Source organism: Chionomys nivalis, chromosome 19, assembly GCF_950005125.1.
Source record: "Chionomys nivalis chromosome 19, mChiNiv1.1, whole genome shotgun sequence".
Classification (NCBI taxonomy): Eukaryota; Metazoa; Chordata; class Mammalia; order Rodentia; family Cricetidae; genus Chionomys; species Chionomys nivalis.
The window spans coordinates 40,960,185-40,985,812 of NC_080104.1; the positions used below are offsets into that span (position 1 = coordinate 40,960,185).

The window sequence follows — 25,628 nt, forward strand, 5'->3', positions numbered from 1 at the left end:
GCTTCCAGCCAGGCTCTTCCACTGAGACCCTGATGGACTGCAATCCAGCCAGCCCTGCCTCCATCCTTTTGGAGGGGTCCCAGTCATCAGGAGACTGAGAACGAAGCTACGATAAGGGCTTGCCTTGCCAGACACTGTATCAGGTGCCAAGACTCCCCTCCCCTCTCTCTGGGACCCAGAGCACGGCAGAGACAGCCTCAGCTGTTCCGTGCCTGGAGGCACAGCCTTTCCCAGGAGAAGGAACGGAGCTCCACAGGCAGAGAGGAAGGACTGACCACAAGAAGCATTTCCCATAAGTGGGAAAGTCTTGAGTCCGTACACTTATGGAGGACAGAAGGCTGACCCCAATCGGACAGTGAGCAGTCCCTGAATTCTTAGAGAGCAGAGACAGGGCTGGGTCTTGGAACTCTTACAAGCCATTGTTCAATCAGCATGGAGAAAAGAAGTTACCTGTTTCTGATGAGCTGGGTTTGTTCATGCACCTGTCCGGGCTAGACCCTATTTCACAAGGAAGCATCTAGAGATGGCCTGGGAAGGTCATGCCCCTCCCTATCCCACCCCAGGTCATGACTTTAGTTCTGACAGAGCAGTGTATGCTCAGAGGATGCTGGTGATGATGTAAGTGAAGGAGGAAGAGAAGGAATGAAAGCGAGGATGGGAGGGCACATCTGGCTAATCTCAGGATCCCAGCATCCCACATCCCATCCAGAATGCCAGCATCCTGGAACCGCAACAACCTAGCATTCCAGGGCTCCAGCTGCCTTCTCTATAATGAACACATTTCCCCAGGCACAGGGCATGCTTATAACCCCAGCACTTGGGAAGTGCAGGAGGTAAAATGACCAGGAGGTCAAGTGCATCCCCCAACACACACAAGTAAATCAATGTAAAAAGACAAACAGAATGAGTCCATCTGTTATTTCTTATATGTGTGTCCAACCGCAGCCAAGACAGAAGAGCAGAACTAGTCAAAGGCAAAGGTGCCCATGGCCTTATAAGGACTATGGGCCTGAGTCATGGGGATCTAGAGAGGTAAGGGCTAGCCTGATAGAGCGATGAGGTAACCCGGCAAAAATCAGCCCAAGGCACCCCTCCACCCTTCATGCCCATGCATGGACATAGGAAGCACCCGACAGTCACAGTGCTTTGAAGCACAAGGCCTGGAGAGCAGTTCCCTTGCCCCACCCCGCTAGGCCTAGCAACCTGCAGCTAGCTAGCCAGTGCAGCATGGTGACTGGTGCCCAGGCTGCCTTTAGTCACACAGCAGACAGTCTGGGGAGCAGTCTGCTCCATTTGAAATGAACCCTGGACACCGGCCAGGCAAAGCAATGAAATGTTCCACCAGAGGGAATCAACTGCCACCCGTGGGGCTCAAAACGCCGAGGCAGCTACAGAAGCACCGTTGACAATTCTCATGCCTTTCTATGGTGTTAGTATTTTGACAATCGCATGCTTGCCTCACTTGGAAAAACTTTTGAACTTCGAAAAAGGCATGCAGGATCATCCTACGGGCCGTATGAGAAAGGCAGGGATCAGGCTGGGGCTGTAGCTCAGTTGGTAGAGGACTTGTCTAACATGCATGAAGCCCCAAGTTCTGGCCATAGCACCCCATACAACTGGGCATTGTGGCACACATGTGATCCTTGAGCCCTCAGAAGGTGGAGGCAGGAGGATCGAAAGTTCAAGATTATCTTCAGGCTACATAATGAATTTGGCCTTCGATACAGGAGACTTCATAAACAAAACAAAAATAAAAAACACAACTAAATAAACAAGACGGATGACTAGTGCAGGAATGCCATCTGTCGTTCTTGCTACCCAGGAGGCAGAGGCCGAAGGATCACTTGACTGTGTGCAGAGCATCAGTCCGAGAGATAACAGGGGTTCTGGGGACGGATGCTGGTGGTGGTGGGGCTGCACTTAATGCCGGGAAACTGGGCATTTAAAGCAGTGGTTGCTTGTTTTAAAAAGATTTACCTATTTTATTTTGTGTATGTGTATGAGTGTTTTGTTCGCACGTATGTATGTGTGCATGCCTAGTACCTGCAGAGGTCAGGAGAGAGTGTCATGTTCCCTGGAACTGGAGCTACAGAGGGTTGTGAGTTGCTGTGTGGGTAGTAAGAACCGAATCCAGGTCCTCTACAGGAGCAGACAGTGCTTAACGACTGAGCCATCTCTTCTGCCCCTAGAAGTGGTGGGTTTTATGTTATGTTATGCTATGTATTATTATTATTATAAGTAAATATGTGGGCAAAGGGATAAGAAGGACAAAGGAATCTGGGAGGGTGTCCGTTCTTTCCTTGTATGGTGATTGTGGCTTCTAATGCCCACTACAGTAATCACAGCTCTTGGTTGTGGCAGGGCTCAGTAACCATCTGTGGAATCAATGAATGAACTTGCGTGGTGTGTGGAACGTCAGTTCCTGCTTTGGTACTTGTCTTTTCTCCCTATGTGAACAGAGTGTTGGGCACTGGTAAGATTCCTGATTTGGAACTGGGGATATAGCCCAGTTGGCAGAGTGTCTAGTGTGTGTGAAGACCCAGGTTCTACCCCTGGCACCTCCTACAGCTGTGTGGTGGGACACAGCTGCCATTTTCAGAACTTGGGAGGTGAGACAGGAGGCTTAGAAATGGAAAGTCACCCTCCTCTGCATAGCGAACTGAATGCCAGCCTGGGCTACATGGGATGCTATTTAAAAAAAAGAAGGCTTGATGTTAGTATTGGCTTAAAGCTCAGTGAAAGATGCTCACTTTAGGTCATTGAAACAAAGAGACCCGAGGGTCTCCCGGTGGTCACAGTTGCAGTCCGTTTGTTTTGTTTGTTTGTTTGGTTTTTATTTTATTTTATTTTATTTTTTTAAAGAGTCATAGTGAATGTCATCTGTCACCCCAGCATCCAAGAGACTGAGGCAGGAGGATTTCTGTGAATTTAAGGTAAGCTGGGGCTACATGGTGAGATCCTATCTTAAAGCAAATATCATGAGCTGAGACAAAGAAGTGGGGAGAGAGAGAGAGAGAGAGAGAGAGAGAGAGAGAGAGAGAGGTGATGCTGTGGTTGCTTTAGGCCTCTTGCTTTTGCTTGCTATCTTCTGGGTGCAGAGCCAGTCCACTAAAGGTGAGCTGGAAGGCAGAGCCCCTTCGCCCTCCCAGCTACAGGTAATTCCCTCTGGTTAGCAAAGAAAACTTTCCCATCCTTTAGCATCCTTCTGTAGGACACCATGCCACGACAGCATACCAAATTCCAACTATCTCTTGCTCCTGCATGCCAGCCTTCCATGCAAGAACATACACCCTGCAGGCTCAGCGTCAAGCTCTTAAGACCATAGGCCCCAGGGTCACATGAACCTCAAGGTTAAGAATGGTCAAAGCCTAGATGTCTGCAAAAGCTGGGACAGAACACCAGTGGACAAGAGGCTCACGTTATCCCTCTCCTCATCCCTATCCACCTCCGGTCCTCACTTGGTATGTGTTTCCCTGAAGGAGAGAGGGGGTGGAGAGAGACAACGCCTCAGAACGGCAAGGAAGACGGTTGCCAAGCCAGGCCGCATACAGCTGGCAAAGATCTCGACACGGCTAATTTTACGTCGCTACTCACATGCCTTTATATGCTTTTATGAATAACAGCCAACATTTTTTAAAAGTCTTGAGGCTTTCCCACAAATGGATTTTTGGGTTTGGAGAAATTTGGGGGCAAAGCCACTGGGGTGTGTCTTGATCATGAACACAATCTGCTTTGGATATTACAGCAGGGAACTTTGGTGTGCAGCTGCTAGAGAAAGCATGGGAGGGTAAATTGGAGGCACACTTGTATTAGTCAGGGTTCTATAGAGGAACAGAACACGCACACACGTGCGCGCACGCACACACACACACACACACATATATGCCACACACATATATATAGATCCCATATATGGGATTTATATGAAAGTGGCTTACAGGCTATGGTCCAGCTGGTGCAGCAATGGCTGCCTACCAACTGAAAGTCCAAGAATCCTGTAGTTGTTCAGTCCACGAGGCTGGGTGTCTCAGCCGGTCTTCAGTACACACTGAAATCCCAAAGAAGCAGGCTCTAATGCCAGTGAAGGAATAAACTTGTCAGTGAGAATAGGCGGGCTTCCTTTTTCCGTGCCCTTTACATAGGCTGGCACCAGAAGGTGTGGCCCGGGTTAAAGATGGCTCTTCCTACCTCAAAATATCCAGGTTAAAAGTGTGTCTTCCCACTTCAAATGATTTAATTACGGTAAATTCCTCACAGGTGTGCGCTTGGGTTTTAGTTAATTCCAGATGCCGACAAGCGAACAACCAGGAATAGCCATCACAACACTCGATGCCATTTCTTCACATAGTCTGCAAAGAACAAGACTTCCTTGGGTGTTCCGTGTGTGTGTGTGAAGTTCCAGAGACCCCACCCACACAGCTACGGCATTCACCCAGTCCCGTGTGCCACTCCCCATGGCCCTGCCTTGTTGGAAGTGAAGTGAAGACCACATGGCTGGCTCTGGTCTGTGGGATGTGGGCGAAAGTGATGTAGGCCACTTCAAGGCCTGGTCCTTAAAACGATTCCACACATTCCCCAGAGGCTGTGCTGAATGGCTGGCCATATGTGTGGGTGGGCTTAGTTCAAGATGGAAGCAGCTGGATCCACGCTGCTGTGGGAGAGCCAAATGTGCTTTTGCTGTGTTAAGGTATTCAAATTTGGGGTCTGACTGTTTCAGCAGCAGACCCTGTCCCTTTCCTGGCTAATACAAAGGACTGTCCTATAATACTGATGAGGGTGTCCTTTTGGAAGGACTGTTTGGCCAAAACAACATAATTTACATTATTATTATGGTAGATTATTATTATGATGATTATTGTTATTATTATTATTATTATTATTGAAAGTGAGGACAGAATCAAGGGCCTTGCCCTTGCTAGACTGTAGCACTAAACTACCCCCAGCCCATCATCATCATTATTGTCGTCGTTGTTGTTGTTATTGTTATTGTGAGCCAGGGTCTCATAAAAGTATTGCAGTCTGGCTTAAAACTAGAAATACTGCCAAGGATGACCTTGAACTTCTGATCCTCTTGCCTCCACCTCTTGAGTGCTAGGATTCCCACTGTGAGGCACTATACCTAATTTTACTAGTTTGTTGTGTTGGATATTTGTCTTCATTAGTTTCTATTGCTGCAAAGGGACACCATGACTATGGCAACTCTTATAAAGGAAACCATTCCATTGGGGTTGGCTTTCAGTTCAGAGATTTAGTCCATTATCATCATGGCAGAAAGCATGGTGGCATGCAGGCAGACATGGTGCTGGAGAGGTACCTGAGAGTTCTACATCTGGATCTGAAGGCAACAGGAAGTGATGGCAACACACTAGCCAGGCTTGAGCTTCTGAGACATCTAAGTCCTAGTGACACACCTCCTCCAACAAAGCCACACCTCCTCCAACGAGGCCACACCTCCTAATAGTGCCAGTGCCTAAGATCCTATGGGGCCATTTTCATTCAAACTACCATAGCACCTCAAGTACTTTTTTTGTTATCATAAAGAGATACTGTGACCAAGGTAGCTTACTAAGTACTTTCTAAGTATTTGATTTAGGAGCTTGCTTTTAATTTCAGAAGGTGAGTCTATAAACATCAGGGCAGGAAACAAGGCAGCAGGCAAGCAGGTATGGTGTGGAGCAATAGCTGAGAGCTCACATTTTATCCGGAAGTTGAGGAGGACAGGGAGAGTCTAACCGGGAATGGCACACTTCTTCCAACAAGGCCACACCTCCTGATCCTTCCCAAATAATTCCACCAACTACAGGCAAGGCATCCAAATACATGACTCTATGGGGTCCATTTTCATTCAAACCACCACACTGAGTATTGAATCCAGGGCGCCATGCAAGCTAGGTGAGCACTCCATCAGTTCAGCTATATCCCCAGCCCCTATTACTTCTTGAGACAGTGTCTCACTTGAATGCTCACTTGAATGTTCAGAATATACATATTCTTTGCTGTAGCTTAAATGTCGGTGCCCCTCCAGAATTTTTAAAGTTGACTTCCTGGTGTGCTAGTGTTAGAGATGGCATCTTCAGAGTGGCTAGGTCAAGAAGGCAGCATCCTTGTGCATAAAATTAGTGCCCTTGTAAAAGAGGTGTGAAGGAACTTAGTCACCCCTTCCGCCGTGTGAGGACATGGCATGAAGGTTTCATCTTGGACATAGAGAATGAGCCCTTTATTAGTTGCCGGATAAGCTGGCACTTTGATTTTAAATTTTCCAACCTCTACAACCAAGTTTGACAACTTGCTGTTACTTTTAAGTCCCCCAAGCAATGACATCATGCTAGCTGTCCCAACAGACTAAGATACTCGCTGGCCCAGAAATTCCTAGTCTAGGAATGAAATTACAGCCACACTCATACGGGTGAGGCTAAGGATACACGTGACAGGAAACGGGTTGTAACTGTGAAAGGGTCACTGATACCTTAATGTTTATCAATACCCTCTCTAATGCCCCGCTTGCTTGTTGATCCCAGAGCTTTTCACGGTGTCCTTCATTAGCAACCTTTCCACTAGATATGCGTCTGTGCAGTGTCTGTATCAGAGGTGCGCATGCTTGGGAGCCTCGTGGAGGGAGAGGGGCAAGGGCTGGCCTTCCATGAGGACACAGCTCTTCCTTTCCTGTTCTTCACCTTTATAGAGACAGCCCTGTTACAGGATTTTGAGGGAACTGCTCTGATGGTCAACTTTGATTGGGATATGGAATCACTGTGCCTGTCAAGGATTTTCCAGATTAGGCTTCATTGAGATAGAAAGTCCTACCCTAGATGCTGGCAGCACCATTCCATGGGAATCCTGACTGAATTAAAAAGAGGAACAGTGACCTGGGCATGATGGCACATGATTTTTTTTTTCTTTTTCAAGACAGGGTTTCTCTGTGGTTTTTTGGAGCCTGTCCTGAAACTAGCTCTTGTAGACCAGGCTGGTCTCGAACTCACAGAGATCCACCTGCCTCTGCCTCCCAAGTGCTGGGATTAAAGGCGTGTGCCACCACCACACGGCGGTGGCACATGATTTTAATCCTAGCACTCACTCAGGAGGAGTCAGAGGCTGAAGGATCTCTGCAAATCTGAGGCCAGCCTGGTCTACATCATGAGTTCCAAGACAGCCAGGGCTATATAGTGAGACCTGTCTAAAAAACAAAAGGGGAAAGTGAGCTAAGCACAAAAATTCTTCATTTTCTGCTTCTTGATTGTAGATGCCATAAGATTGCAGTGACCACCGGTCTCCTGCCTTCCCTGCTAGGACAGACTGCCCCCAGAACTGTGAACACAGATAACCTCCCTGCTTCCTTAGACTGCTTTGGTCAGAGAGAAGAAACCAATAGCAGGGTTGCCCTGGAAATCAGCAAAGTGTGTATGAGGCTCTCAATGTAGAGGAACCTGTATCCAATTGATTGTTATTGCTAGTCTAGACAGACGTCAGCCGGAGCCTGTCTGTCCTACGGCACCATTAGTCTGCATTCCTTGGTGTATTTTTCCCAGCTGGGCAGCAATTTACTGCAGGAGAGGGACACTAGCTGACTCACTCTGGCTATTCCTAATCGGCCCAAACAATCTTTACATAACTGTAGCAGTTACTATTTCTGGTCAAGGAGTCAATGTTATTATTTTTGTCATTATTTTGGTTCAGATACTGCTGGACACACACAAGACTCTTGTCAAACAGTTTAAAACATCTCAGCTAAAAGGGCAAGTTAATTTCAACTCCTCACTGAGGCTGACTGGCTAGAAAAGGTTTCCTGTCGTGCTGAATTTGAACAGGTACATCCCACTGGGAGAAGGGAACTGCGATTGATTGGTGATGTCTGCACAGGTGGAGGAGAAGAGGCATCTTGTGAATGTGTAGAGCCTGTTCTGGAGCACTGGGTTTCAATCCTGAAAGCACGCACGAATCACCTAGGGAGCTTAACAAACTCCTGATGGCCAGGTCCCACCTCCTGAAATTATGACTATGTTGGTCTGGGCACAGCCTGGGCATCATGACCGCCAAAAGATCCTTAGATGATTCTAACCTGGGGTTAGTAAAGACCAAGAGCTGCTATCTGAGAACATCGAACCTCACTATGCCAGGAGAACTGGGAGGTGGCAGAAGCTGCCAGCTGCTACCTGCCACACACCAGCTCACCAACAAGAAACACTGACAGGAAGTGCTAATCTGTCCCTCCTTCCATTTCTTCCTTCTTTTGACTGAGAGTCTGACTATTAAGTCCAGATCTGAACTCCCAGAAATCTTCCTGCCTCAGCCTCCCCAGTGCTGGGATTATAAGCAAGCGCCATGGTGTCTGCCTTAGGTCTGGGTCTCTGGCTGACCAAACAGAATTTAGAAAGAATAGGCCTGTGTTCCCTGTGTTAGCTAGGACGGAGTCCTAAGAGTGTAGGTGTAGATTCAGTAAAACCAGCCCTCCAGCTGGACACGAGCAGCGTTCCCAGAGCCCTTGCTTAGCAGACGCAAAAACCTGGGTGTGACACCTAGTGATCTCTTCTGCAGCTAAGTCTCCCGCTGCCTCCCTTTTATAAGGACCCTTGTGGTTCTATGTGGGGTCGCCCAGCTAATCCAGGGCTCTTTGCCATCCCCAAATCCTTAAACGACATCTACAAAATCCCTTCTACCATGTAAGGTAACACATCCACAGAGGTTCGAATATGGACAAAACTGTGTGGTGCTGAGGATTCATAGCTGCCTTCCACAAACCCCTGCCTCTTTAAGCGGGGGTACTTCGGTGATGTGCTTAGCAGGTGTCAGTTAGGAGGCCCGGGGGTGTTTAATCCCAGCTGAGTATGACAATCCTTTAGATGGCAAAGCCTAACACTGCCAGTGTCCTGAAGATCCACAGCAAGGAAGGGGGTGGCATTAGCTCCCCGAAGCCTGCAGGGCTACCAGAGTAGGCTCACTATAAAAGCTCCAAATCCAAAGGGCAGCGATGCCCATTATCCCACACCTATTTAGCACGAAACCTCAGGGCCCAGGAGTCTGTTCAATGAGTACTTGTTGAGGCGGATGAACTGAACCATTCCTGGGCCCCCCTCAAGGGGGTCTCTGGTTTAGATGAGAGGGGTCAGAGCCTAAAGAATGAAGAAGAAAGAGATCCTGTGGGCGGACAGAAGCTAAGGCCTCTGAGTTAACCTCACACCCAGCATTGACTGCCTGGGGGTGGGGGCAGGGCTAGTATCCTTTCTCCTCCCTGAAGTCCAATAGGAGTGAGGGGACCCCATCTAGCCATCAAGGGGCCATTGTTACTGGAACAGAGGAGGCTCTGTGCCCACTTAACGCTCCCCTCCAAGCGGAGCTGCTCCCAGCTGAGCTGGCTGCTAGCTTAGGGAATGAGGGTAGGGAGGGGCTCTGGGGACCCCACTCGGGACAATCAGCCTTGGGCCGAGAGTTCCACAACCCTGTTTCGGAAGTGGACAGGCTTCAGTGCCAGGGAAGTTTTCCAGAGAACACTGGAAAGCCTGGGGATGGCCAGCGAACCCCAGCAGACCCCAGTGGAGACAGAGGGAGCACCTCCCCACTGGGTAGTCACGCCTGACCTACCATCTCCCCCCTAGAAAAACAGAAATATGAAGTCACTGAGTAAATAGCGCCTTTCACAGCCTCTGGAAGGGCTTTCAGAAGGCTGCGATGGGGGCTTTATGTTCTGTGGGTTGGGGATTCGAGAGGCTGGTCACTCAGCCAGGGCTGGGCACAAGTGCCCTTTGCTTGAAGATTTCAGCATTCTGCACTCCGCAGAAATGGTATGTGTAAGCTAGATTTTAGGTAGACCGTGTTCAAGATGCTCAATGATAACAGGTCAGGCTGCCACCAGGGGCCACCTGGACAATCTGAGATCATCTTTCCCTCTTGTGTTAACCAACGTCCATTCTTAGCTGCTCCGTAAAGAAAACCCAAGGGAGACTGCTGGCTAGAAGCAGTCCAGGAGAGAGCTGGATGCGGTGGCATACGACTGCAAGCCCAAGATGGGAGACCAGCCTAGGTTAGATATGTAGAGTAAGTTCCAAGCCACCCTGAGCTACAGAACAAAACCGTCTCAAAGAGGTGGCCAGGCTGTGGTCACAGTGTTACCCCAGTGCCACACTCTGTGGTGTGCAAATCTCTGGGCCAGGCCAGGGTCACCAGCAGAACTCCGGAGGTAGAATCTGGCAGGTTGCTCCCGTAAGTCGGAGGCGGGTCCGAAATTCACTAATGATCAAGATACTATTTCCCGCTCTCTCCTGCTAGCGTCATTTTTCAAGCTGAAGGATGCGCAACCTATTTAACAAGTCAGGCAAGCCTGTGTCCTCCTTTTTCTCCTTCCTCCACGGAACAATACTGTATAAAACAGAAGACACCAGAGCGACTCGTATGTTGTAAGGATACACACGGGGTCCCTAAGACGTCCGTTTCAGTTACGTGTGTCTGTGCTGAGGGTTCAGTTAAGAAACGTCGAAAGTGCCGGGTGGTGGTGGCACACGCCTTTAATCCCAGCACTGGGGGGGGGGGGGCAGAGGCAGGTGGATCTCTGTGAGTTCAAGGCCAGCGTGGTCTACAGGAGCTAGTTCCAGGACAGGCTCCATCCATAGCTACAGAGAAACCCTATCTCGAAAAACAAACAAACAAACAAACAAACAAAATCATACTTTTCCTCATGCAGGGAAAACTTTCGATCCTCTACCTCCTGCCGTTGACCAGGTTGCTAGTGCTGGACCGAACGGTTCATCAGCCATGTGGGTGGCTGGACTAGGGGTGATGCATTATACTGGTTTCTATCTATTGCTCTTGAACTATGGGCTAGACATCTGCACATGATAAAGCAAATAAAATAGCCTCTCTTATAACTTTTGTAAAGAGCTGCAGAAAAAGGGAAGCTGTCCCCAAAGGCGAGCAGGCAGCCATTAAGCCAGGGTGGGTGCACCCCTTAAAGCTGAGCCCAAGCCCTACACATCTTCAGAGACACCCCTATCTAGTTCCACAGTCGTAGTCAATACCCCAGGGACTAGCGGGGAGTACCCCCCCCCGCCACATCCATCTGTTACCTTCAATCCTTTTTCACTGACAATTGTCACAGTGTGTGGGTAGACGGGCTGGACCCCTTCCACAACCCTCTCCTTCTTCGTCTGGACGAGAAACAGCGGTCCAGAGAAGTTAAGTGATCTGCCCAAGGTCACCTAGCTTAGAATCAAGGCCAGACCATGAAGGGTAAGGTCCCCTGGCTCTGGTTGGACATTCCTCCTTGACATGTTTATCTCCGTGTTCTCTGTGCTAATCATTTTCACTCTTAGAGGTGGCGCCGCACAGACCGTACACGTAATAAGTAAAGGCAGAAGCAAAGAAGGAAGCAGGGAGACAAAATGTGTCTAGTATGTTGTTGGACTCCACCTTAACACTCCACCCCCAAGATCAGACACGGAGGAGGGGAACAGCCTGGGAAGGGCCCTTGAATGCTCTTGATTTGGCCCCACTGAACAGTGCCCCACCCCCCACACTCCACCTCTAAAGGCTCCATGGAGATGTGCGCTGCCCCAACCCATAGACTGCCCCTTAAACTTGAGGGAGCTCAACTCAGAACTCCGAAGCTTCAGCCACATGCAAAAAAGGGGCAATACTCTGGCCAAGGCCCTGAGGACTGATGATGGCCGAGTTGGGGTTCCTAAAACAGCACCCACTTAAATGTCAAGAGAGGGCAGCTGCCTGGTTACCCAGGCACTACCAGGAAAGCTGTGGGGGATGAGGTCATCCATAGCCGAAGTGACCTAGCAGGGAACCAGGTCACCCCACTGGGAAGCCTGCTCCTCTAGGTTAGGAGCCCACGGCTGAGCTTGAAGGGTGCCAAGGTCTTATTCTGTGGACGCCTTCCTTTTTTGTCTGTTGTAGACGGCAATGGCCGGGTCAACCGACCTTACCCCACGTGCACAGACTGTCTGCTTTTCCTGAACACTGCCTTTGCAGGTAGCCCTGGTAGGGTGGGGCTTCCAGACTTTTTGCTAACTGGCTTTTTCATGTTAATTTTTATGTTTCCCTTCCCTGGATGCAGCAGGACACCTGTGTTTGAATGCGCCTTTCTCAGGGGCAAGAGAAAGGCTCTCATTTGCCTTGTGGGGATGAGTTGCCATTTTCCCATAGCATTTTAATTTTTGTTTTATTTACACATGTGTGCATGTGCATGCATGTGTGTGTGTGTGCGTGTGTTTGTAAATCAGGAAAACTTTTGGAAGTTGGTTCTCTCCTGCAGCTATGGGTCTAAGGATCCAACTCAGGTTGTCAGGTTTAGACTACATGAATTTTTGCCCTCTGAACCATTAAACGCCATCCTGGAGCACTTTGTAGCTTTAAGGGCCCCCCACAGATACCTAGGGCAGATCCCTTCTCCACCCAGGCCAGCCTGCTAACCTGTCCCTGACTCCATTTCTCCACAGAAAGGCTTGGGGACAAATTGCCTTCACAAAGGGCCCGACTATAACTACCCAGAATGCAGCATGGGACCATTGCATGCTCACCCAGAGGTCTGCAGGCCCAAAGCCTTTTGTGGTGTCCCAACCTCTTCAGTGGCCAGGTCACTGTACCTCAACTCCAGTTCTGTGCAATTGGCGCAATTCCAGAAATTCTTCTTCAGGGGTTTCTGGGAAATGTCCCCCCTTCCCAACCTCACCAAGAATTGGGCTATCAGGAGCCTCTCTTGGCTCCACCCTCTCCTGCCACTAGTCCCCTTGGGGTTAGAGGTGGTAAAAACCACCCAAGCCTGAGTCTCCCCTCCTCTCTGGCTCTGCTCAGTCATTACTCTGGAGTTTCTGGAGAACTGTCGCTATCCACGCTGAGAAGGCTGGCTCTTATTGGATATGGGTGGGGAGAGGGGCCAGTTTCCATTTGCCCCCTCATCTTTCTTGCTGGTGTTCATTCAGACATTCAGGGTTGAATCATTTAATCATTTAAATGGCTTTTCTGAGAGCTGGGCATTGTGGGAGAGGCCTGTGACCCTCAGCACTTTGGTGGTGGCTGCAGGAGAGTCAAGAGTTCACGGTCATCTTTGGCTTCAAGGTATTTGAGGCTAGCCTGGGCTCATTTAAAAACAAGAAAGCCTTGTGAAACAGGAAGGTTTTACTCTAGGGAGGTGAGCCATCTCCCTTGTAGCTTTTCATTTCATTGTTTGTTCTTTTAAATTTTATGAGAAGGAACAGTTGTCCCTGGTACGATGCTGAAAAGGTCACAAGGTGACTTCCCATTCCCATGCCATGGGGCATTCAGGACAGTCTGCACAGGTGACCAATAATATCAGGGTTCCGTTCTGTTCTCAGTTTTCCAATTTTATTTTATTTTTTGGTCATGTTGGGATCAAGCTTAGGGTCCTACACCTGCATGCAGACCCAGGTCTACCTGTCCACTCTGAAGGCAACTCAAATTCTACTCCCTTGGGCTTTCTGTTTTATTAGGTAAACTGAGGTACAACCTAGAAAAAATAATCGGGAGCAGAGTTAGCATGGGGGTGCTGCAGAGTCTCACTCTGTCATTCTTTATTTATTTATTTATTTATTTATTTTGGTTTTTCGAGACAGGGTTTCTCTGTGGTTTTAGAGTCTGTCCTGGAACTAGCTCTGTAGACCAGGCTGGTCTCGAACTCACAGAGATCCGCCTGCCTCTGCCTCCCAAGTGCTGGGATTAAAGGCGTGCGCCACCACCGCCCGGCTCACTCTGTCATTCTTATCGGCATCTGTGATCATTGCTAACTGGGCAGCCACAGTTTGGCCCTTACAAGCCAAGGGTCAGGGCCCTTGGGGCCCAATACACTGAGCTTCTAACCTTTCCCAGCTCTCTGGCCCACTTCCTCTCTCTCTCTCTCTCTCTCTCTCTCTCTCTCTCTCTCTCTCTCTCTCTTTCTTCCTATTTGTTTTTTAAGACAGGGTTTCACTGTGTAGCTCTGGCTGTCTTGGAACTCTCTCTGTAGCTCAGGCTGGCCTCAAACTCAGAGATGGGCCTACCTCTGCCTTCCGAGTGCTGAGATTAAAGGCATGCGCTGCCACCATCCAGTACCTCCTCTTTTTGAATAAACCATCTCCATCTCCACCTCTATTCCCGTACTTCTGCTTGAGTTCTCTGGGAGTCCTACTCGGTGCTCTCTGGACTCACACACGTATCAGCGACAAAAGAATCAGGTGTCAGGAAAGAGGACCAAATAGCCCATCACTGCCCTTTGTCAGGGGGTCATGTTGGCCCCTGCCTCCAGGAAGAAAGTGACCCTCTGTCCTTGTGTATACAGAAAGGGAACTCAAGTCTCCTTTTCCCTCCTCCTTCCATCTGTGGGAGCTCAGCCAGAAATGTCTCCCTGCCTCGGTGTTCTCAGTAGGGAAACCAGGGTAACTGGGACTCCCCTGCAAGGTGGTTGGAGGGCGTTACGGTGCCATTCTGTACAGAGCTGGCACAGACCCCTTCACCTAGCTTCTGGCTGAGGGCGACAGGAACAGAGCTTTGAGTTGCAGCAACAGCTGCAGCAGCCTGGCATCCTGCACCCACCGCCTGGGCAGAGGAAGCTGGCACCCCGCCCCAGCCTGACTCACATTCTTTTTCCAGGTCTGACCCACCAAACCCTGGACAGGCGCCCCTTTGACGCATGGAGAGGAGGATCAGCAATGGTTTAAGCAATCATGTCGCCCAACTCTCAAATCCACGGAGTTCCCTTAAGCAGAGAAGCCACTGCTCTGTGCCACTTCCTGTCTGGGTCCACAGTCTCTAGGAACGTGTACAGTGCCCCATCCAGACATGGGAGCTGCCCTGGGTCTCATTGTTGGCATCCGTAAAATGCTACTAGATTGAGGCACATAGAGCAGTTGGCCAAAGATGCTCAAACAAAGGTCTCTCAGACACTCAGCTGCATCCTTGGAAACAGGGGCTTGATTATCAGCTTCTCGCTCCTATCTGGGGCACAGCTTAGGTGGGCACAAGCCCCACCAGCTTCACTCCTAGGCTGGAGGTGTACTTCAGTAGGGTAGGGAGACACAACTGGCGTGCACAAGGTCCTGGGTTCAATACCCAGCAACCCATAAACCCAGGTATGACGATCCACACTTGTAATCCCAGCATTCGGGAGATGGAGCGAGAAATCCAAGGCCATTTTTGGCTATATAGTGTTTGAGGCCAGCCTGGTGTCTCCAAAAAAAGCAAACAATCAAGCACTAACTCTAATAGGAGACCAAGCACCTTTCTCAAGGAAAAAAGACTAAAAATTCAACACAGAAGTTAGGTACCACGATGCTGGTCTGGACTCCTCGCAGCACAGGAGGAAAGGTGGGGAGGTGGGAGACAGTCGGGGAAGGGGAATGCAAGGCAGGTTGTGGCCCTGACAGCTGAGGGTGGACCCCCCCATAGGACTATGGGCACTAAGGTCTCCAGGACCCAGGAAGGGCAGGCAGACAGGTGGGCAGCAGACAGAGCGACATAGTGATGTCAGGTTTTCCACCCAATGACTCAATGGCTCGTCCTGGGCTATGAATAGTGAGCTTTATTCCGTGGTCTGCAGGCCATCCTGGCTTCTCTCCCTTGTCACCTTCCACCCTCCCTGCTGTGGGGACTCACAACTATAGCCTCTATACCCTGGTCCTGGGCACAGCCTCAGGCTCCTCAGCCAGCCTCTCCAACATCCACTGTGAGGAAAGACCTAAACAGATAAACCCAGGGAGTCAGGACTGTCTCTGAGTCCTCAGGCAGGCTACTCTGCCTCTCTCTGCCCTGGGGTTGGCTCATCTGAGAAAGGGGACACTGTTTCCAGTCTTGATAGGTTGAACAGGGCTTTGTGGGGGCATCAAGTATGTGGTATACAACAAAGTATGTTGTGCCAATTATGACATCTAAGGGCAGCTGAGATACAAATTCAGTTGTTTACTTTGTACTGCTTTCAAAAATACACACCCAGGAGGGAGGCGCATACCTATAACCTCAGCGCTTAGAAGGCAGAGGCAGGAGGATGGCCATATGTCAGAGGCCAGGTTGGTCTACAATAGAAGGCTTCTAGCCTGGCTAGGGCTTCACAGTGAGACTCTGTTTCAAAACAAGCAAGGGGACACAGATGAATAAGGCATCCTGTCATCAGAGTCACTAACCAACTGAGACCACTGGCCACAAAACTAACAGCCACCCATGCTGTGGGACAGTGCAGACGCGCAGGCTCTGTGATTGGGGGCTACCCAGCCAGGCTCCCATGAGAGAGTGACATGCACGCCAAGGGGAAGGAGAGTTGGAATGGGGTGTCCTGAACAGCCAAAAAGGCTGTGTGCCCAGGAAATGAGGGGAGTTTGGAACTCTAGACAGGAGATAAAGTACAGACAGAAGCAGGAATGTTCCACAGATCACAAGCTTGGAAGCCATCCAGGACTCTACGTTATTGGAAAGACCCTGGGTACACGGAGGCCTTGGCCTGTCCTCTCCTTCTGGTTCAGATGCTAGGCCCAATATAGATGCTGTTTGATCCACAATGGGGTCATCCAGTGGATGCCAGGTCAGACTCAGGGAGTCAGTGACATGTGACACTACCCCCCTGGAGTCAGTTCCTTAGATGGAGCATTAGGCACCTTCCGGCTCCTTCCTCTGGATACAGCCACATCAGGACAAATAAACATCAATGATGTCATGGTAGGGTAAAGATCTGCCAGCTTGCCAGCCATGGATGTGGATGGCACAGCCTGAAGATGGCTGTGGTGTCAGTGACCAGCTCAGTGGGAAGCCAGTGAGGGCCTATGAGAAGGATCCGGTATGGTGCGGACATACCAACTGTTGCAGCTTCCAGTTCCTGTGGACCCTGCCCTCCAACATCAAAGCAAGGTGCTAAAGGAATTAGCCACACAGGGAGTTAGCGTTTGCAAATGGACCAGAGGAAGTCCATTCAGGTCCATTCATTCTCTGAGGAAATGATCTCGCTCTTCGGACACATGGCTTCTTGGAGTTTCTTCAGACTTGGGCATCCGCCCTTAGCACTCAGGCTGTCTCCAAAGGGGAGCTGAAGACCACAGCCAGCCCAGTCAGCCCGTGGAGCTGTGCTTTGAGCTGTGAAATTCTTTCCTGAAAATTAGCGCAGTCGCAGCTGCGGGGGCGCGGAGCATTTATTTGCAAAATGTTTCCTCAGCTAACACTGCTTTGGCTCAGGCATACTAGCACTTTCCAGGATCCTGCAGATGGTGAGGCAGCTGGAGAGAAAGGGAGACAGGGAAGCAGGGAGGAGAGTGTATGGGTGGGGCCAGCTCACAGGTAGAGTGGAGCTGGTTCAGGCATCTGGCTGTGGCCTGTATGAACACTAGGTACATACCAAAAGCCCATCATCCTGCAACATCTAAGCTCTGGACCTGTGATCTTCTCTCTCTCTCTCTCTCTCCCCCCACCCCTCCCTCTGTGTGTGTGTGTGTGTATGTATGTATGTATGTATGTATGTATGTATGTATGTATGTATGTATCTATCTATCTATCTATCTATCTATCTATCTATCTATCTATCTATCTATCTATCTATCTGCCTATCCATCTATCTATCTTTATCTCCAGGGTCTCATAGCCCAAACTGACTTCAAACTCTCTTTGTAGTCAAGGATGGCCTTGAACCCCTGCTTCTCCTGCGTTTTCCTCCAGAGTGCTCGGATTACAGACATGTCCCACTATATCCAACTCTGAGCCTTCTTAGGACCCAGAACTGTGCTCAGAAGTCCCCTACGTAGATCAGATCAGTGGGAACAGGGTCTGCAGTCCCACCTGCCTCTGGCCTTGCAGACTTCCCTTACAAAACTGGGAACTCCCTGCAACCCCGTTTTTAAACTGCTGCTGAAGGGATTCTGCTAACTCTTGGAGGAGTTCACTCCTTCATTGTTTGAGCTGCCCATGGGAAGACAAGGTAGTCTTCCTAATAAATTCTAGTTGAGCGTCTAGCGCAAGGAGGTGCGCCCATCCTGGAACCTCAGGGTTCATCCAAGAGAGCATATTGCTCCATTCACTGACATGTGGGTATCCCGGAGATGACTTACACCCTCAGCTCTATAAACAGTTGGCATAGGGTGTGCCAGGAGGATGCCAGTAATAACACACACCCAGCATTCATTGTATCCATTTCTAACCTCCATATTTTCACTGGGACTCACAACAGTCAGCCACACTGTTCCCAGTCCCTTCTTTTTTTTTTTTTAAGATTTATTTATTTATTATATATACAGTGTTCTGCCTTTATGTATGCCTGCAGACCAGAAGAGGGCACCAGATCTCATTGCGAGCCACCATGTGGTTGCTGGGAACTGAACTCAGGACCTTTGGGAGAGCAGCCAGTGCTCTTAACCTCTGAGCCATGTCTCCAGCCCTCCAGTTCCTTTTTATAGACCAAGAAAGAAAGGCCCTGAAAGGGTTTAATAGCTAGCCCAAAGTGTTCTTAAATATCACATAGCTTGCCTTTTCAATGAACATGGCATTGAGTTTGTGGGTCTGGGTTGGTAGACATTTGTGCCTACAAATGTTTTTGGAGAATATCTATGTGTTTTGTATTTACCTAATATTATGTATGTGGGGGGCAACCCTGAGTGTGCGCGCATGTGTGCATGAATTTCTGCCCAGTGTGAACATACTGGTCTATACGTGGTTTGGGTGCCTACCAGCCCTTTCTCCCCATCAATTCTGCAGGATGAGTCTGGAGAAGATCACTGGGTAGAATTTGCCCAGCAGGTCTGTAAGGCCCTGCGTTCCACTCCCAACACCAAAGGAGGAAAAGTCTGCAGAATATAGAACCCACCCCCTAACTCCCTTCTCCAGCAGTCTGGTGGCAGCCGTACTGAGCATCCTCAGGCAAGACCCCTCTCCCAGACTTCTGTAGTGTTGGGTTTATAGACTAAGCTCACACTGCCACACATGTGAAGGCTCTGGGACCCTTTTTGGTCCTGAGTTGAAAATCCTGAACACTAGGAAACTGCCCTCACCTAGAGCCCACCTCCATTTCTGCGGGTGTATGAACTTTCAGTTTATTAATAAGTTGCAGCTGCCCTCAGAGGGTCAGCGCCCCATTTCAAAGACACAGAAGGTCCATTTAGGGCTTGCACTCTGTGAGGACATGGGTGACCCCTTACCACCCACCTACCCCCAGCAGACCCAATTCTGGGACAGTCTGGTCAATCCAGGCCATATACAAAGGAAGTGAGTACATGGTCTCTAACAGTCTTTTCACAAGTGGGTTCCACCTTGGAGAGATGTAACCCGAAAATAACTTTGGTCCACCCACCCTGAAGCAATGTGAAAGATGCCCCAAAGCCATCGTTCTCCACCCGCCAAGGAGGTACCAGTCTTCCTCCAGACAGCGTACTCACCCAGATAGAATTGAGCTGCAGCCCCAGGCTATCCTTTCTCACTCAAGTTCTTCCTGATCCCAGCCACCAGCATCTAGTCCAGCAGCACAGGACAGGCCTGGCCAAGATGTGCTCCCTGGCATTTAAAGCTCCCAGAAGTCAAGGGGGTAGGTATGGCGGGGCAGGGAGGGGCAGGCATAACCTTCCAACAGTCCAGGCTGGCCCCAGAGGTGGTTATTTACTTGTGGCCACCAGCGGCGGCTGAGTGGGGAAATTGGTTTGTTGGTTTTCCACACTTCCTCCAGACTTCCCACAGAGCCCTCTTGGACCCCGGTGATGAATGGCCCAGAGTTTAGAGAAGCCCTCACTGCTCCTGCACACAGTCATCTTTGTGAGAAGCTAGCAGCACTCAGGAGGAACCAGGCTGATGCTAGAAACTGATTGAGGAGATCCCCTGGCCAGCTTCTCCCTCCGTACTGGCTGGGGACCAGGAACAAGCAGCTAGAGTTGGGACAATGGAGACAGAAGGTGCCTGAGCCTGCAGAGACCCACACCCTGTTCCCCACCACACACACCCAGCTGTGGAATCTACAGATTTGGAGCAGGATAGGAGGCTTCCTTATCCTCTCCTCAGGTCTCCGAGAAGAAAGGGTGATAAAAATCAGTGATTAAAATAGGTTTAAGTGCTGTTGCCGCACGGCTTCCTGAGGCTGGAGGCTGCTCTGCCTCTCTGAGCCATCTCTCACAGGTGAGATGCCCACGGTCCTTCCCAGCTTCACCCATCACTTGAAAACATTCCCAGCTCCCAACTCCCTCACGTGTCAGGCACCAACATAGGGCTGAAGGTACAAAGATGAGCAGCCCCATCTCTGTGGGATGGTCTCCATTCCCAGACATCTTCTCTCCACCCAGCATGTCTGTGTCTTCTGCCAAGGTGGGGTGGAAAACTCCCGGTGTCCTGCAAGCAGAACTTCACTGTTCTTGGACCTCACCCAGGTAGTGTTAGATGGGGGTGGGGGTGGGTGTCAGCTGAGCTGTGTTCATCCAAAGCCTCTTGCATTCTTTTAAGGGTACCTACTTTTCTCATATCATGGGTCATATCAGAGGCTCTGAGTAGACAAAAATCCTGCCCCTGAAGGAGTGATCCTAACCCTCAGAAGTTGGAGGAACAGGACATTAGATATTCCCAAACCCCAGGTGCCACCCAGCCTCGGCGTCTACAGGGAGGGCCTGAGGCAGTGTGGTAACAAGTCCTCGGTTCCTGAGTTTAGGCCTCCGCTCTTGGTCCTCACGTCCCCTTGTGTCCAATGAGATCAGACAGCGGATACTCTGTGGGCCCTGTGCACACAAGCATAGCTGGGGACAGGGTGAAGCATTGCTGTCACCTTTCCTAGCTGCCTGGCTCTGCCCACCTTCCCTTCTGACAGTCTGAAGACTCCAGCTCTGCAGAGCACGGGGTATGGTGGGAACGACAGCTGGGACCGTGACCCCTTATGTTCACCAGGGAAGTGGTGGGGTGAGGATAATAGTTTATGCTGTCAAGGGGCAAAGGGGAAGGAGTATAGTGACCCGCTTAAGAAGCCAGATGACTGACAGTTCAGCCAGGGGACAATCGTAAGGGACGGTTTTTGTCTCTATTGAGTAGCAGCTGCTCAGTTGAGTAGGAAATTGTCTTTCATGGGGTTACGGTACCATGCCCCTGCACTCACACCTAAACCTCCAGCTTCCTGACTCCTGAGCCACATCGAAGGATCCAGGAGCTGGGTACCACCCAGCCTTTGGTTTCCATGGCTCCACAGAGACTGGAAAAAGATAGATAGTCAGAGTCCACAGAACCAGGTCAGGAAATGTCACTGGTGTTTCTTCCTTGTTGCTATGGAGACCTATACAGACAGGCTGGCACGGTGAAGTCAGCACAATTCTGAAAACAGACTCTCCAGGTTCAAATCCTGGCTTGGTCTCTTACCAGCTGTGTGACTTTGAAAGATATCTAATTTTTGTGAGGCTTAGTTTCCATCTGTAAAAAAGGAGATGAAATGGAAATTCTAGAGGAGAGGAGTGACTTAAGGGGACAGTGTCTGTGGGGCTCCAGAAGGCATGACAAAGGGGGCAAAGGGGTAGGAGAGGGGACCGGCTACTGTATTCTAACTGGAATTGGGGTAGCCAAGCACAACCTCCCTCCTTTTTCCTCTGGGACCACAGGCCTGGCACGACCCACACATCTTGCTAATCCTGGCATTTAGGGCCCTGGAGCGTACATTGCTGCCAGTCAATATTGTTCAGGAACAGGGGTGGGAGCTGACGCATTTCTTCCCAGTGACAGGCCAAGACCACCCATCCCCACATCTTTGTGGACAGTCAGTCCCAACTGCTGGCAGTCCCAGTTCCAGGAAAAAGGAATGTTTCTGGCCCTCTGGGGATCTCACACCAGCTGTCACAGAAGAACCGACTTGGATACCCAGTACAGGAACAGACGGTGATCACCTCCTCATCACTAGCAAGTCAAGGCCCTGCTGGAAGACACAGCTTCTACCAGACCTTTCTCCAGCCAGGCCAGCAGGAGCTAGCAGGGGTTGATGACCCAAATTCCACATGTCCCAGGGACTCCATCCCAGCTTGTGCCCACTAGCCCCTTTTGGGGCTAACTTACCCGTCCTCGTGGTGAGGGCATGGGAGGACTAAAGGAATCCACTCATACTGTCCCCCCAGAGTCCCCTGTCCCTGCCAAAGGCATCCCATTCCACCCCCACTTAGCCAGATCCTGAAATGGAATCTTCCTCTCCTTCTGGGCAGGGAGAGGTAACTGTGAGGCACAGTGGGACACTTCGGTAACTTTCCCAAGGAGCCCATATAGTGCCTTCCCGCAGCCAGTCATGCCTTTTCCTCTCTAGAAGAGCAATTTCTCTAAGGCTAACTGCGTTCCACTCACACCAAATCCACAATGCATTCATTACCGGTGCCATCACTCGGTCTGGCAGGCACTGACTAAGACTGTGCCCTGCACTGCACTAGGCCCAAGAAGATCCTTGGGAAACGACAGGACACTATGTATCCTGGTGTGAGGAACGATTATCTTCCCAACAGTCCAGGTTTCACCCTGACTTTTGAGTCTCAGTTTAATTCATGGTCCCACATATATAGCCCATAGCTGGGACCCCCGTCCCGCCCCTGGAAGTCCCTTTGAGGAAGCACATCCGCCGGGGGGGGGGGGGAGGTGGGGGGTGTGGAAGGGTCTCTGCTTCCTTGCAAGGCCCTGTCACGGCTACCACGCAGATGTCAGCCAGGCGCAGCGCCAGCACGCAGCCTTTCCCTCACAGCCCAAAGACCCCATTCCAGAAGAACTCTTTAAAAGTTTCTGAATCACTGTCTCTGGTCTCCCCCACCTCGGCTCCGGAAGGGCTACACACACACAGACACCGAATTTCCACGAGTCCGCCCCTGCTAGCCCCGGAGACAGCGGTGTCTGCTTCTTCCCTCCCCGTTCCGGGGCCTCAGTGGGTCCCAATCACAACTTTCCAAAGCCCGGGGAGTTAGTAGTCGCCTGCTGTGGCGTTTGGGGAGGGGGGCTCCCTTTCACGGTGGAAGGAACTTCGGGGAGCAAAGAACCCAGCCTGGTTTAAAAGTCCCCAACTCTGCGCTCCCAGGAGCGTGCATTTCGGAGTGTGCAGGGTGGTAGGGGTGAAAGTGCTGAGATCCTCGCCTGTGGCTTGTGCTGTGACCCGGTGTGGGTACCAGGCAGATGGGAATCTGGAAGCAGGGAGCTTTCCCCTCTCAGAGAACTCCCCTCCCACCCTCCGCCGGTCCCCATCTCCTAAAGTTTGGCGCGCGCTCTGAGATGCGGTCGGCTCCAGGCTGGGGCCCAGGAGGCGGTGCCGGGACGCGGGCGCCCCACTTACCCCGGCCGAGCCTCCTCCTCCCGGCGGGCGGATCAGATTCTCCGGAGGCCAGCGTCCAGCGCGAGCAGCATCCGCCCGAAACTGAGCCCTAGTCTCAGAAGATGCTGGGGCCGCGCTCCTACAAGCGCCCACTCTGCGTTCCCGGCGAATGCGCGGAGGAAGGCGCGGCCGGGCCGGTCCCCTAGCTGCGCGGGAAGCGGCGCCAGGCGGGCGGTGTCCTAGCCGGCGAGCGATCGGCTCTGCCCACTACTCCGATCCCGCTAGCGGTCGGCGGCGGGCCCCTGATCCGCAGCCAAGGCTCCGGGAGTCCCGCGCCCCTTCGCTTCGCTCCCCGTCTCACTCCACACGCGTACCCGGCAACTTGGGGACGTTCAGCGAAGTTGGCGTGGCCGCCCACCCGGCCTCTAAGAGAGGATGGAGGAGGCGGAGGACGCAGGGAGGAGGGAGGAGCCGAGAGGAAGGGCAGTAGCCTCCCCCCCGCCCTCGCCCCCCGGGAGCCTCGCGCTCCACGACCCCTCTGCGGGCCTTTGTTCCAGACGTGGCCGCGTCCCCGGGGACTAGCCCGGGCTGCTCCTATCCCTCTCCTTGAGGACGAGGCTAGGTGGAGCTCTGAGCCCCAGGGAAGGGAGTTCAGGGAGAGGCTGCTTGGAGGGCTGCCCTGCTGTACCCCCCAGCTGTTGCCCATCCTCAGGGCTGAATGTAAGGATCTTCCTGTAAGTCACCGCACTCCTTCCCTGGGCAGCAACAGGTTACTGAAGTGCCCTTAGTGCTTTCTCACGTGGCCCCCGGGGCAAGATGCAGGAAGGGTCCTCGCCAAGATGCACAGAGAGATACTTGCACAGCGGCTACTTGGCATTATCTTGGAGTGCTGGTACCCCTGAGGGTTTTTTGGGGGGTCTGTCATCTCTGTGCTTTGGGCAGTGGCCAGTTGAGTAGAGAGTAGTGCTGTATCTGTACAAAGGCCAGTTTCGCTAAGCCGGTAGGGGGCTCTGAACTGGAACACAAGCGGAACCTCAGGTTATGTGATCCAATCTTGGTGATGTATTCTGCCCTGCCCAACTTTCTTCCCGGGATTTCACAGCCCTCTGCCTCTAGCTAAATTCAGTCCTAAGACAGCCCTCCTGACATTTCATGGGTTTTTGTAAGGTTTAGATAGAATGGGCAATTTTCTATAAAGGAGAAGTGAGAATACTAAATAAATAAATGAAAGAAAGAAAGAAAATTAAAAATCTGTCCTTAGTCCCCCTTGTCATGCTGAGCATTATGTCAGGGGAATAAGTTCACAGACTTGAGGCAGCAGATGAAGAGGCAGACAGAATGGAGTGAGACCCAGGCTAGTCCAGGACCTTTTGCTCAGGTCCTAACTAGAAGGCTGGTAGACGCCGTCAGCCTGTTGGATAGCAGAGGTCTGGTCAAAGTGCCCTCCACTATGAGATGAGACTTCGCTTTACTTACGGACATGAAAGATTCCGTTTCAGGGTCCGGCTAAGTGGGGGGTGGAATGGGATGCCTTCGGCAGGGACAGGGGGCTCTGGGGGAACAGTATGAGTAGATTCCTTTAGTCCTCCCATGCCCTCGCTACAAGGGCAGGTAAGTTAGCCGCAAAGGGGGCTAGTGGGCACATGCTGGGAATGGTCTAGTGAGCAGGGAAAACCATGTGTTCCAGAAGCTTTTGTGAGAGAGTTCCTAGCCCAGTGTAGCCTCAAAATTGATATGTAGCTGAGGTTGGCCACCAACTCTTCCTGCTCTACCTCCCACGTGCCAAGATATCATATGCCTAGATCTTGTTTGTGTTAGTATTCAGGCATCTGCGCTGGCTTGCCCTTAGGGTCCTGACAGGATAGTCCTCAGCTACAGCCACTAAGAACGCCTCCTGTGCACAGTCATTACCTTCCCTTTTTAAAGGCAGGCCTTGCCCACCTCCCATCTCTTTTGCTTTCCCTTAATTTTTTTTTAAACCCTCTATGTAGCCGGGCGGTGGTGGCGCACGCCTTTAATCCCAGCACTCGGGAGGCAGAGGCAGGCGGATCTCTGCGAGTTTGAGGCCAGCCTGGTCTACAAGAGCTAGTTCCAGGACAGGAACCAAAAAGCTACGGCGAAACCCTGTCTCGAAAATCAAACAAACAAACAAACAAACAAAAAAAAACCAACAAAAAAACCACACACACATAAAAACCCTCTATGTGAGCTCTGTTTCATGGCGTCTTTCTCTCTCGCGTTGCTTTTTAAATTACAGCATTGGTTTCCTAACCGGGAAAGGCTCTCCTGGCACTTCCTTCTGCCTACAGGCAGCCTGAGGCCCGCTGGGATCCTGGAACCTGGTCCACATGAGACAGCTTCGCTTCTTCGGATCGCTGGGTCCCTTCATCCAAAATTGGCATGACTGGTGAGCCCCTCCCCCTTCCCCACCTCTGGCTATTTC

At 51.0% G+C, this 25,628-nt stretch overlaps 1 protein-coding gene across 1 annotated transcript in view; it reads right to left on the minus strand.

Annotated features, from left to right (window-relative positions):
- The window catches only part of Chst3 (carbohydrate sulfotransferase 3), a 30,310-nt gene extending 6,749 nt beyond the window's left edge, over positions 1–23,561 (minus strand). The window contains exon 1 of the mRNA XM_057751676.1: positions 23,207–23,561. The gene's annotated coding sequence lies outside the window, so the exon portion shown is untranslated. The remainder of the gene's footprint in view (positions 1–23,206) is intronic.
- Between the last annotated feature and the right edge of the window lie 2,067 nt (positions 23,562–25,628).